A 13,244-nucleotide genomic window follows, 5' to 3' on the forward strand; every position below is an offset into this window, starting at 1 on the left:
CCCATCTTACCTCCTTCCCTTCCCCACAGCACCTGTATATATGTAGATATGTTTGTACATATTTATTACGCTATTTGTTTATTTATTTATCTTACTTGAACATATCTATTCTATTTATTGTATTTTGTTAGTATGTTTGGTTTTGTTCTCTGTCTCGCCCTTCTAGACTGTGAGCCCACTGTTGGGTAGGGACCGTCTCTATGTGTTGCCGACTTGTACTTCCCAAGTGCTTAGTACAGTGCTCTACACACAGTAAGCGCTCAATAAATACGATTGATTGATTCTCTATGTCTCAGTTTCCCCATCTAGCAGCGAAGAGAAGCAGCGTGGCTCAGTAGAAAGAGCCCGGGCTTTGGAGTCAGAGGCCATGGGTTCAAATCCCAATTGTCAGCTGTGTGACTTCGGGCAAGTCACTTAACTTCTCTGGGCCTCAGCTCCCTCATCTGTAAAATGGGGATTAAGGCTGTGAACCCCACGTGGGACAACCTGATCACCTTGTAACCTCCCCGGCGCTTAGAACAGTGCTTTGCACATAGTAAGTGCTTAATAAATTCCATCATTATTATTATTATTATTATCTATAAAATGAGGATTAAGATTGTGAGCCCCTTTTAGGACATGGACTGCGTCCAACCCATTTAGCTTGGATTCATTCATTCAATCATATTTATTGAGCGCCTACTGTGTGCAGAGAGTGCAGAGAGTATCTACCCCAGCGCTTAGTACAGGGCCTGGCCCATAGTAAGCATTTAGCAATGGCATTAAATTTTTAAAAATCCATTAAAAGATTTGTGAAGCGATGACTGTGAAGCAGAATAGTATCTTCAGAGCAATTAATGTTCAATCAGTAGATCATTTCCGATCACTAAAAAGCTGAGCCAAGGAAAAGACTTAAAGGCACATCTCCTCCAAGGAGCCTTCCCTGATTAAGCACTCCTTTCCTTTTCTGCCTCTCCCTCCTGTGTCGTCCTCACTTGCTCCCTTCATTCATCCCCCACCTCCCAGCCCCACAGCACTTACATACATATCTGTAATTTATTTATTTATATTAATGCCTGTTTCCGCCCCTCCCTCACTAGACTGTAAGCTCCTTGTGGGCAGGGGATGTGTGTGTTGTTATATTGTACTCTCCCAGCTCTTAGTACAGTGCTCTGCACACAGTAAATGCTCAATAAATACTACTGAATGAATGAAGGAGGAACAGTTCAGTGAACAGTGAATTTGTTGATCCTGTGCTGATTTTAATTCATCATACTGCTTGGGTCAGTGGCCTTCTTTTAGTTACTTAGAGCTGTTCCTCAGTTTCTCTGTTTCAGCATCCCAAACCCCTATGAATGTCCTTCGCAGGGGGAAAGAAAGCTACTGATTGTGAAGTTCTATCCAAATGTGTGGGCATGGCTTAAAAGTGACCAATAGTCACTTTCTACAAAAGTCAATATCCTTGCCATCCATTCGGCATTTAAAATTAAAACGGCTTCATTTCTGGGTCTTAAACATCACAATTTTCCCAAAGCCTCTGCGTGAGTCAACTTAAACCGACACACCAGACAACTGTGTCGGCAAGCACTGTGGGCAGCCAATTCACACTCTGCTGCAAACGCATGCTGCCCTCGTTGTCAAGGAACCTATAGAGAATATATTTTATTTACATATAAATTCCCTCAAGGCAGGATGAGAGTCTTCGTCTTGAATTATTGTGCTCCCAAGTTCCCAAAAGTGCCCAAGGGCCCTATTGTTGGTTCAATCAATCAATCCATCAATTCACGGTATTCACTGCAGGTTTTAATGCCTGCATAGCACTGTACAAAGCACTTGGGAGAGGAAAATATACTAAATAGACAAGATTCCTGCCCTCCCGTTCAATAGGGAGATATTTGTAGGTCGAGTTAGAAGGATTTGGTGACTGACTGAATATACAGGCTGAAGGAGAGGGATGAGTAAATGATAATGTAAGGTTGTGGGCTTGTGAGGCAGGGAGGATTGTGGTGCTGTCTACAGAGATGGGAAAGTCTTGGGAAGGAAATGGTTTTTAAAAGAAGGGGGGTTCAGTTTTGGACATAGCTCTGACCAAAAAGCAATACTTTGAGAATCAAGAGAACCGAGCTTTAGTCCCATTACTGATTGATAATAATAATCACAATTGTGGTGTTTGCTAAGCACTGTACTAAGCACCGGGGTAGGGAAAACATAATTAGTTAGGACCCAGTCCAGTGTAAGTAGGAGGGAGACAGATACTGAAGTTCCATTTTAGAAATGAGAAAACCGGGACACAGAGAACTCAAGTGACTATGCCCAACATCACACAGCAAGCAAGTGGCAGAATTGGGATTAAAATTTAGATCCTCTGACTCTTCTCTCTCCACTGGGCCAGGCTACTGTGACGTATGCCATCATTTAAAAAGTTTAGAAAAGCAGCATGGCCTAGTGGAAAGAACAAGGGCTTGAGAGTTAGAGGATCTGGCTTCTACTTACCTGCTGGCAAGTCACATAAGTTCTCTGTGCTTCAGTTTCCTCATCTTTATTCTGTTCTTCCTCACGCTGCGAGCACCATGAGGGACATGATTCTCTTGAATAGATTTTGCCCTCTCTAGAATCTAAGCTCACTGAGGGAGGGAAGGTGTCTACCAATTCGGTGGTATTGTACTCTTTCAAGTGCTTAGGAAAGTGCTCTGCACACGGAGAAGCAGCGTGGCTCGGGGGAAAGAGAACGGGCTTTGGAGTCAGAGGTCATGGGTTTAAACCCCAGCTCTGCCAACTGTCAGCTGGGTGACTTTGGGCAAGTCACTTCACTTCCCTGGGCCTCAGTTCCCTCATCTGTAAAATGGGATTAAGACTGCGAGCCCCCCGTGGGACAACCTGATCACCTTGCAACCTCCCCAGCGCTTCATAAATGCTATTATTATTATAAGCTGCTTTCATCGAGAAGCAGGGAGGCCTCGTGTTTTTGAGCATGGGCCTGGGAATCAGAAGGACCTGGGTTCTAATCCTGACTCCATCACTTGTCTCCTATGTAACCTTCAGCAAGTGACTTAACGTCTTTGGGCCTCAGTTACTTCATCTGTAAAATGGGAGATCAAACTGTGAGCCCTGCGTAGGACAGGAACCGTGTCCAACCTGATTAAGTTGTTATCTACCCCCGTGCTTAGTTCAGCGCTTGGCACATCGTGAGCACATAACAAATACCATTTAAAAAATAGCACTGATTGATTGATTGCAACCAACCCAGCGCTTAGTATGGTGTTTGGCGCAGAGTAAGTGTTTAGGAAAAGTACCTCAATTTCTGACCAAAGAACCACGCAAGGTGAAAGATCCATGGTTCTAGTCCCGGCTCTGCCACTTTTCTGCTGTGAGCCCTTGGGCATGTCATTTAACCTCTCTGAGACGCCAATATCTCAACTCCAAAATTTTCTCCCTCCCTATTAAACTAGGAACCCTGTCTGGGACAGGGACTGTGTCTGACCTGATTATCTTGTATCTCTCCTGCTGCTTAGCACAGTGCTTGGTGCAAAATTAGCACTTAATAAATACCTTCACTATTATGAGTAAAGTGAATCAGAAACCAGAAACCCTTTACCAGTAGCTTCTTCTGCCCTTGCAGAAAATCCTTCTTAAATCCCACTTTCCCCGACTAATTCCCAGCCTTCCCAGTCAAATAAACCTATCAGTCAGCTCCAGCATTTAGGTACACGTGTTCATGCAGTTTTACATTTCATTATTTATTTTGGTTATTTTTTCATTCTCCCCATTTGGAGGGGAAGCTCCCTGTGGGCAGAGAATGTGTCACTTCTTCGTTATGAATTTTCTAAGCATTTAGCTTGGTGCATTGTGCCCAGTGAGAGTTCGATAAATGTTACTGCTACTACTTTCTTTAAAGATGCCATCCAAGTATCAGAAATAAACCTGAAATCATAAGAAACTGTGCTAATTTTAGCTTCATTGACCTTTTCCAACAGTGGAAAAAACTCCCTCTAGACAGGCAGGTTTGTTATTTTTAAATTAGAAATTCTGTTGAATTTTAAAATAAAAATGCAGCACTGCTAAGTAATGTGTGATCACAGATACTGAAATAAAGTTACTAATTTCAGACTCATCATGTGGGTTCAAGCCCAGACATTGTTAAAAGCACTGGAAAGTCAAATTGCCCATAATAAAGAGAAGCGTTTAAAATCTGGGTTAAATTCAAAAATTAATGTCTCGTCACTTACTGTTTTCATCTAAGCTCATATGCCTTTCCAACCTAAAAGTACTTTGCGATTCTGCATCCATTCCAAACTCTTAAAAGCTACTAAATGGGAACTGGGTCTCCTCAAATATGAAAGGCAGATTTGAAACCAAACACTTCAGTTTTTTCCAAGTGTCCTCTGGGTCGCTTCCTTATGTAACACAAAGCTTTCAAATCATATTCCTTTAAGCGAAAATTCATAACTCACCCGAGCTCTATCCAAAAATAAACTAAATTTAATATTAAACGCATGTTTAAACACGATTCTGGGATAGTTTCCAAAAGGGAAAAGTGGCTACTTTCATCAAACAGAAAATGAGCAACTTTAATAAATTCCCCTCTAAATGTCAAGTGAACTTTAGATGGGATTATGAGACAAAGTACGCATTTTGGGATTTTTAAAGGCATGGTCTTCTGTATGGGGGTTAAGACTGTGGGACAACCTCATTACCTTGTGACCTCCCCAGCGCTTAGAATAGTGCTTTGCGCATAGTAAGCGCTTAATAAATACTATCATTATTATTATTATTATTATCGACATGCGAGTGAGGTCTGGTGAGGAAGCTGCCATTCGCGTCATTGTATTCGCTGAAAATTTACCAGATTCAGAGAACTGTGTTAGGGTCTTGAGAGAGTAGAGTAAAATAAAGCCGTAGTCCCTGCCCTCATGGAACTTGGGTTCCAACGGGGAAATATTAGACTCAGAAGAGTCACAAGATCCAAATCGGGGCCACTTAACTAAACGAGATGTGTCCGTGGCTTCGCTACGGGTCAGAGACGACTCAACAGCATAAGACAACTAAACGAGGATCATAATCAGCCATTACGTTTTCAGAGATAACCAAGAAGCTCCAACCACAGCCCTGTTTAAAGTTCCAGAAAGGCCCCAATGATCATGGCTAATCAGACTCCCAAATAAAGTAACGTCCAAAGTCGGAATCCTATCAGCACCACAAATCAGCAAGGATCACCACAGGTGATTCCAAGAGATATTTGAAGCTAAAACTGAGGCTCTAAACTGCAAGAGCCAAGCTTGAGATCAGCCTGCCAGGAATCACGTGGCTCTCCGCTGGGCTACCTGAAGACTCTTCTCGGAGAAGTAGTGAGGGAAGAAAGGGCCTTGTCATCATCATCAATCGTATTTATTGAGTGCTTACTATGTGCAGAGCACTGGACTAAGCGCTTGGGAAGTCCTCCAGTCCTGTGGCCTTGCTAAGAGAGAGATAGGCAGACAAAAATTGTATGCCTACAGTGAGACCCAGAGGAAAAACTAAAGAAGTAATTAGCACTTGGCGGAGTATGGGGGATAAAAATAAATGAATACTATGTAAATCACTAAGTGCACAAGTCCTAGTGGTGACTTTTTGGCTATTATGACTTGGGAAAGTGGAAATCAATCAATCAATCAATCAATCAATCGTATTTATTGAGCGCTTACTGTGTGGACAACACTGTACTAAGCACTTGGGAAGTACAAGTTGGCAGTACAAAGTCATAGCAGGAGGACAAACATCTAGAGAAGGAAATGAATCAGGATATTCACCCCACCTTCAATCCCACAGCACTTATGTCCACATCCATGATGTCTTCACTGTCTGTCTCCCCTTCAAGACTGTAAGCTCCTTGTGGGCAGGGAGCACACTTTCCAAGCTCTTAGTACAGTGCTCTGCGCACATAAGCGCTCAATAAATAAAACTGAATGAATGAAGGAACATATCTACCAACTCTACTTGTATTGTACTCTCCCAGATGCTTAGTACAGTGCTCTGCCCACAATGAGTGTTCAATAAATAGTAGAGAAGCAGCATGGCTAAGTGGAAAGAGCCTGGACTCGGGAGTCAGAGGTCATGGGTTCTAATCCTGGATCCACCTCTTGTCAGCTGTGTGACTTTGGGCAAGTTACTTAAGTTCTCTGTGCCTCAATGACCTCAGCTGTAAAATAGGGATTAAGACTGTGAGCCCCCTGTGGGATTAACCTGATTACCTTATATCTACCCCAGTGCTTAGAAAAGTGCTTGGCACATAGTAAGCGCTTAACAAATACCAGCATTATTATTATAAATATTATTGATTGATTGATTGATTGTCTCCTGGGGGTGGGAAGGAACTTTGTGAGCCCACTGTTGGGTAGGGACTGTCTCTATATGTTGCCAATTTGTACTTCCCAAGCGCTTAGTACAGTGCTCTGCACATAGTAAGCGCTCAATAAATACAATTGATGATGATGATGAATGCCAGAGATCTGAGGTCTGATGGATTTGAAGATGGAGGGAGTTTCCATTCATTCAACCATATATATTGAGCGCTTATATCATGCAAAGCACTGTACTAAGCGATTAGTTAAGTGCTTCCTAAGTTTTAGGAAGGAGCGTGGCTGAGGGAATACAGCATGGGCTTGAGAGTCAGAAGGACCTGGGTTCTAATTCTGGCTCTGCCGCTTGTCTGCTCTGTGACCTTGGGCAAGTCACTTCACTTCTCTGTGCCTCAGTTACCTCATCTGTAAAGTGGGGATTACGAGTGGGAGCCCCATGTGGGACAGCGACTGAGTCCAACCTGATTCGACTGTACCTACCCCAGCGCTCAGCATGGTGTTTGACACTTAGTAAGCGCTTAAGAAATACCATTATTATTATTATTATCTTCATTACTAGCATTCTTTGAAAACCCACACTCTGTCCTAGGCACCTGGGAATTTAGGAATTATATGTCAGGCACTGTACTCAGTGCTGATATTTATACCTGTATATATGTATATATGTTTGTACATATTTATTACTCTATTTATTTATTTATTTATTTTATTTGTACATATCTATTCTATTTATTTTATTTTGTTAGTATGTTTGGTTTTGTTCTCCGTCTCCCCCTTTTAGACTGTGAGCCCACTGTTGGGTAGGGACTGTCTCTATATGTTGCCAATTTGTACTTCCCAAGCGCTTAGTACAGTGCTCTGCACATAGTAAGCTCTCAATAAATACGATTGATGATGATTTATACAAAGTCCCTCTCCTCACAGAACTCACAATCTAATGGAGGAGAGAGGAATGGTGGAAAATATAACATGCATGTGGAAACATTGTGGTCCCCCTCATACTTTTGCTCGGATGGTGCAAGGCATCGACAGAAAATTCACAGGGCACAATCCCTGCCCTTCGGGAGGAATGTGGTTGACAGATTGGCTCTCGCTGTGATTCCTGAGTCCCTGGAGGTAATACTCAATTCGGAGAAAACGAGTTCAAAATAAGAGAGGGAAGCACCATGGCCTAATGGATACAACATAGGACTCGGAGTCAGAAAGATCCGGCTTCAAATCCCGACTCCAGCGCTCGTCTGCTGTGTGACCTTGGACAAGTCACTTCACTTCTCTGTGCCTCAGTTCCCTCATCTGTAAAATGGGGATTAAGATTGCGAGAGCCCCATGTGGAACATGGACCGTATCCAATTTGACTGTTGTATGTAACCCAGCGCATAGTACAGTGCCTGGCACATAGTAAGTGCTTAACAAATACCACTAAAAAAAAAAAAAGGACAGAAGAAGACTGAAGGGGCAAATTCATCGCTCTCATTCTTGAGTCAAAGGTATGAAAACTGAGGTTTGTGACCATTAGCCCCTAGAAGTTGGGTCTATAGTGATGCCAGGGAAGTTTTGCTGAAACACAACTATATGACTGCAGTGTTGGAATCATTGCTCCAGAAACCCTCAAGTGTTTTACGGCTACAACTTAGGTGGCAGAGTGCCAGAAAGAGAAGTCAATGCCTCCTATCAGTTCCAGGGAACAGTCACAAGTTCTAAAATCTGCACTTTCTAAGAGAGAAAAATTGACTTTAAGAAACTATCCTCAATTTTTGTTTATTATTCTTTCATCATTAGAAGGATTAGCATTTTTATTAATGCTACATCCTTGCTTCAAGTGGAGTTAGAAAAACTCTCTTAACTTCTCCCGGTAGTGTTTCTCTATGGCCACTGTCAGATACCTCAAAAGAAATATAAAACACAAATGGGCTATTTTATATCTATATTTTATGGACGATTATCCCCACCTCTAACAAAATGCAATCCATAAATTGTCCAAGGGTGATTTCATTCTTCCAAAGTTTGCAGCCCTGATCGTTATTTTCTACATCTACCGGTAAAATTACCACCAGAGGCCTAGTTACCTCCCTTTTAAACACAAAAACGAACAAGGCCTAAAGGAAATGGAGAGTCATCTTGTTGGGGTGGAAATGGAATTTTTCTCCGTTGTATTGTGGAGACCAGTTTCAGCAGGTGCCTGCAGAGTTGTTAATACAGGGACCCCTCAGCATGAAATGACACCGCCCTGTGACACTCTGAGTGGGAGTGCTAGAGATAAGCTGATTGAATAATGAGAAAGAGAAAAACCTCCCCATTAAGAAATCAAGGTAGAAAAAGCACGGAGTAGATAGTCAGGACCCCTGATTTCAAACCCCAGATCGGCCAACTGACCACCTGGGTGACCTTAGGTAAATTAATTGTTTTTATCAATAATAATAATAATAATAATAATAATAATAATAATAACTATGATGATGGTATCTATTAAGCACTTAAACTGGGTGCCAGCTCTGAGGTAGATACAAAATAATCAGATCGGGCACAGTTCCTGTCCCACAGTCTAAACAGGAGGGAGAATAAATAATTTATACCCATTTTGGAGTTGAGGAAATTAAGGGACGTAGCATTCATTCATTCATTCATTCAATCGTATTTATTGATGTGCACAGCACTGTACTAAGCGCTTGGGAAGTCCAAGTTGGCAACATATAGAGCCGGTCCCTACCCAACAGTGGGCTCACAGTCTAGAAGGGGGAGACAGACAACAAAACAAAACAGATTAACCAAATAAAATAAATAGAATAAATATGTACAAATAAAAGAAATAAATAGAGTAATAAATATGCACAAACATATATACATAGCACTTAAGTGATGCACTCAAAATTGTACAGTAGGCAAGTGACAGATCCAGGACTAAAATCCAGGTGTCCCGGCTTTCACTCCTGTATACTTTCTAATAGGACACGCTACCTTCTCACAGCACATCTCTAGGGGCCTCTGTTTCCTCATCTGTAAAATGGGGATCTGCCCCTCAGCTTTCCCTACCTCTAGATTGGGAACCTTCTGTGGGTCAGGGAAGAGAAAGAGACGGAGAGAGGGAGGGAATAAGGGCAGAGAATAGAGCAAAGTGAGGAATGAATAAATAGGATAGGAAGCTACAAAGTGATGGGAGATTGAGTGAGGAGAAATGAGAGGATGAGGAGCAAGTAGGATACGGCAATCAATAAATCATATTTATTGAGCACTTACTGTGTGCAGAGCACTTGGGAGAGTATAACATAATAGACTTGGTCGATATGTTCCCTGAAAATCACACACACAGACCTGTATGCATACAAAAACATGCAATCATATCACCACATACAAAGGCATGCATAAAAATTGAAATAAGGCACACAATAACGCCAGTAAACCTATAGCCAACACAGAGACACACAGACTTAGACATGCACAATGACACATTCATTCATTCAGTCGTATTTACTGAGCGCTTACTGTGTACACAGCACTGTACTAAGCGCTTGGGAAGGACAAGTTGGCAACATATAGAGACAGTCCCTACCCAACAGTGGGCTCACAGTCTAGAAGGGGGAGACAGACAACAAAACAAAACATATTAACAAAATAAAACACATGCATACATATGGTCCTCACACTCCTTCATTCATTCAATCGTATTTATTGAGTGCTTCCTGTGTGCAGAGCACTGGACTAAGCCCTTGGGAAGTACAAGTCGCACACAGACACATAGACTAGATCCACACCAAGAGACATCCTGACATATTTACAATGACACATAAAATGACTACACAAGCTCAAGACCAGGGCACACCTTTTGTCCCTGCCAAAATCCTTAAAATCATGACAACCACCTCCCAAACTGACCAGCTCTCCTTCCTCCCCAGACTTCTGGAATCTGAGATTTGTCAAACAGTAAAGAGCTAGGGGATGGATTGGGAAAAATCAGTTGTAATTTCCCTCCGAAGAATTCTGTGAATGTTACTTTTAACACTGTAGCTTGATTTCTTACTTAGACTAGGCAGCAGGAGGGCAGCAAAAGGGGTAAACCACCTTTCCGTGTATATTGAGTTTTTAACTTTTTCTATCCCGCTCTTTTTCTTTATACGAATGCCACCTTCGCAGCATATCCCTTAGGTCAGGCGGTCTTTCGTCAATGGGGTGATAATTGGCAGGGGCGAGGTTTCAGTGTCAGACAACTTGGGGGATTAACAATCATATTTATTGAGCACTGACTGCGTGCAAAACACTGTACTAAGCGCTTGGGAGAGTACAATACAACAAAGGTAAACAAAGTCTGGTGACAAATCCACCATTGGTATTTATTGAGCACTTACTGTGTGCACAGCACTATACTCAGCACTTGGGAGAGTCCAATACAACAGAGTTGGTAAACACGGCCCATGCCTTCAGGAAATTTACAGTCTAGTGAACATCATATTTTTTGTGGTGTTTTATTTTATTCTTCGTTTCTTGGACTACAAGCCTTCCCTAGTTTTCTCAAAAAGAAATGGAAAAACTCCTCCTGACTTCTGAGCCTCTCTAAGAATCAATCAATCAATGATATTTATTGAGCACTTACTGTGTGCAAGGGAAGTAAGGGAAGTAAGTACACAGTGTAAGTACACTTACTGTGTACCTTGCACTTGGGAAAGTGCAATACCAAAGGGTAATACTCAAAGATGACTTACAAGATAGGTGTGGATGCAGTGGTGTTCGCAGTCAATGAGATCTCAGAGATGTTCTCTTCTAATCACATTCTGCACCTTTTCTCCCTACAACCTGCCTTCACAATGTGTACGTACAAGGAACTGAGCAAGAGGGTGCGAATGATTCGGTGCAAAACATCACCACTACTGCAAAAATAATTCAAGTGCAGGGCTTCCTGGTGGAAAGACATCCCTACCCGCTTTTCACTATCAGTTTCTAAACAATGCTCACCTTTAAAGGCAATGGACCAGAAGCGATGCTCTCTTGTATTTTCATGGACACAGTGTGAAAGGTTACAATAGATTTTCTCTCAGATTTATTCATAAATATCGTTTCCTCATCTTCAAATCAAAGGCTACTCTACCATTTATACCTAGAATATACTACTGTGCTGAGAAAGAGAACAACTCTATTTCTTACTTAGAACAAATCATTCAACTGAGAAAGCGCAGGTTCACATCATTATCAATGGTATTTATTGTATTTATTGAGCACTTACTGTGTTTACAGCACTGTACTAAGAACTTGAGAGAGTACAAGTGGAAGACACACTTCTTGCCCACAACCAGCTTACAGGCTGGAGAGGGAGACAGATATTAATATAAATCCAAACTATCCTTGAGTTTTTAACCTCATCTACGTAAAGGATCTACGATAACTGGTATACATATCCAGTGGAAAATCGTCTCAGAGTAAGGACCTTGTTTTTTGACTGTTTGAAGGCAGTCAAAAATATCCATTTTATATGCAAGATACTGCAGTAATGTTTTCAGGAATTATAGAAAACACCCAATACCCACTTCATCTCTTCAGTGGTCTCTGACCTGGTTGAGTTCTGGGAAACTTGAAGCTTTGGGGGGCTGCATTTTTTCTGTGTTGTTTTTTTTTCCCCTAGTTCACCTCTTACCTATACTGTAAACATCAAACATTTTTGAAAAAGTTATTAGGAACCTGCCAAAGAAGAAAAAAGCCTCTGGAATATGCAATTTGGGGGATGAACCATCTGCAGGAGAAATCGGTACTTCATGCCCACAAGGAAGTTATTTTAAAAGCACTTACAGGGCTGGAGTCTCTTGAATGAGCCTGAATTAAACGATTTCCTTCACAATAGACTGGCAATTCTTCTGGTCCTTTAATTGGCAATGAAATTTTAAATGGTACTATCTTCCCCCATTAACCAGATAATGATATTTCTGTAAATAGGGAGTAGGCCAAAGTCTACAAAAGCACTTCCCAAAAGAGTCATTCCTGTTTAGCTTTCCTGCAGTGACTGTCTCTTTTTTAAAAAACAATGAAAGATCTTGGCAGCTATTTTCCTTGATCATGTCAATCAATCAATCAATCAATGCAGAACACTCTACTAAGCTCTTAGAAGAGTACGGTGCAATATGACAGAGTATGGAGACACATTACTTGCCTACAAGGAGCTTCCAGCCTACAACGTGACAGACAGTAATCAATCAATCATATTTATTGAGCATTTACAGTGGGCAGATCACTGTGCAAAACGCTTGGGAGAGTACAATATATCTAAGTTGGTAGGCACATTCCTTGCCCGCAATGAGCTTACAGTCTAGAGGATAATAAAGTAAATTACAGATATGTACGTAAGTGCTGTGAGGGCTCATGTTTATGAGATATCTACATTGTCTTGCTTTCATTCCAGCTCCATGAAGGATGGCATGGCTAGTATTTGGAAAACTCAGTGTGCAGACAGAGTCCCAGAAAAAACTCTCCACAAAGAGCTGAAATTTCCATTTGAGGCAGCTGTTTCTGAGCTGGCCAGAAATCCCTCTATCCTGTATTTGCAACATTGCGGTAGCTATTTGTCATCAAATTTGCAAAATTAATTTCTCTTCAAACAGAGGATCCTACAGATTACCAGAGACAAATAAGCCATAATTTTGGCTGCCAGATTTCATGGAATTGCATCTGTCCACGGGGCAGAATGTTAGTGAACTCCAATTACAGGTTCCTGGTAATGACTGTGTCATGACAAGGACGTTAGGATAAAAACCTGGTTAATCACAGAGATTTGTAAATGAGAACATTCTTTTGATCCTTTGGATGTTATCCTGACGGAGTAGCCCGGGTTTTCTCTGAAAAAGGCCGAATGTAAAGCATGAACTTGGAACATCACACCCACCACAGCCTTTAAACGAGTTCTCTCGTCCATACGCACAAGGGAAACTCTGCACAGCGCACTGCTGCAGGTGT

Source organism: Tachyglossus aculeatus, chromosome 16 (genome assembly GCF_015852505.1).
Source record: "Tachyglossus aculeatus isolate mTacAcu1 chromosome 16, mTacAcu1.pri, whole genome shotgun sequence".
Taxonomy (NCBI): Eukaryota; Metazoa; Chordata; class Mammalia; order Monotremata; family Tachyglossidae; genus Tachyglossus; species Tachyglossus aculeatus.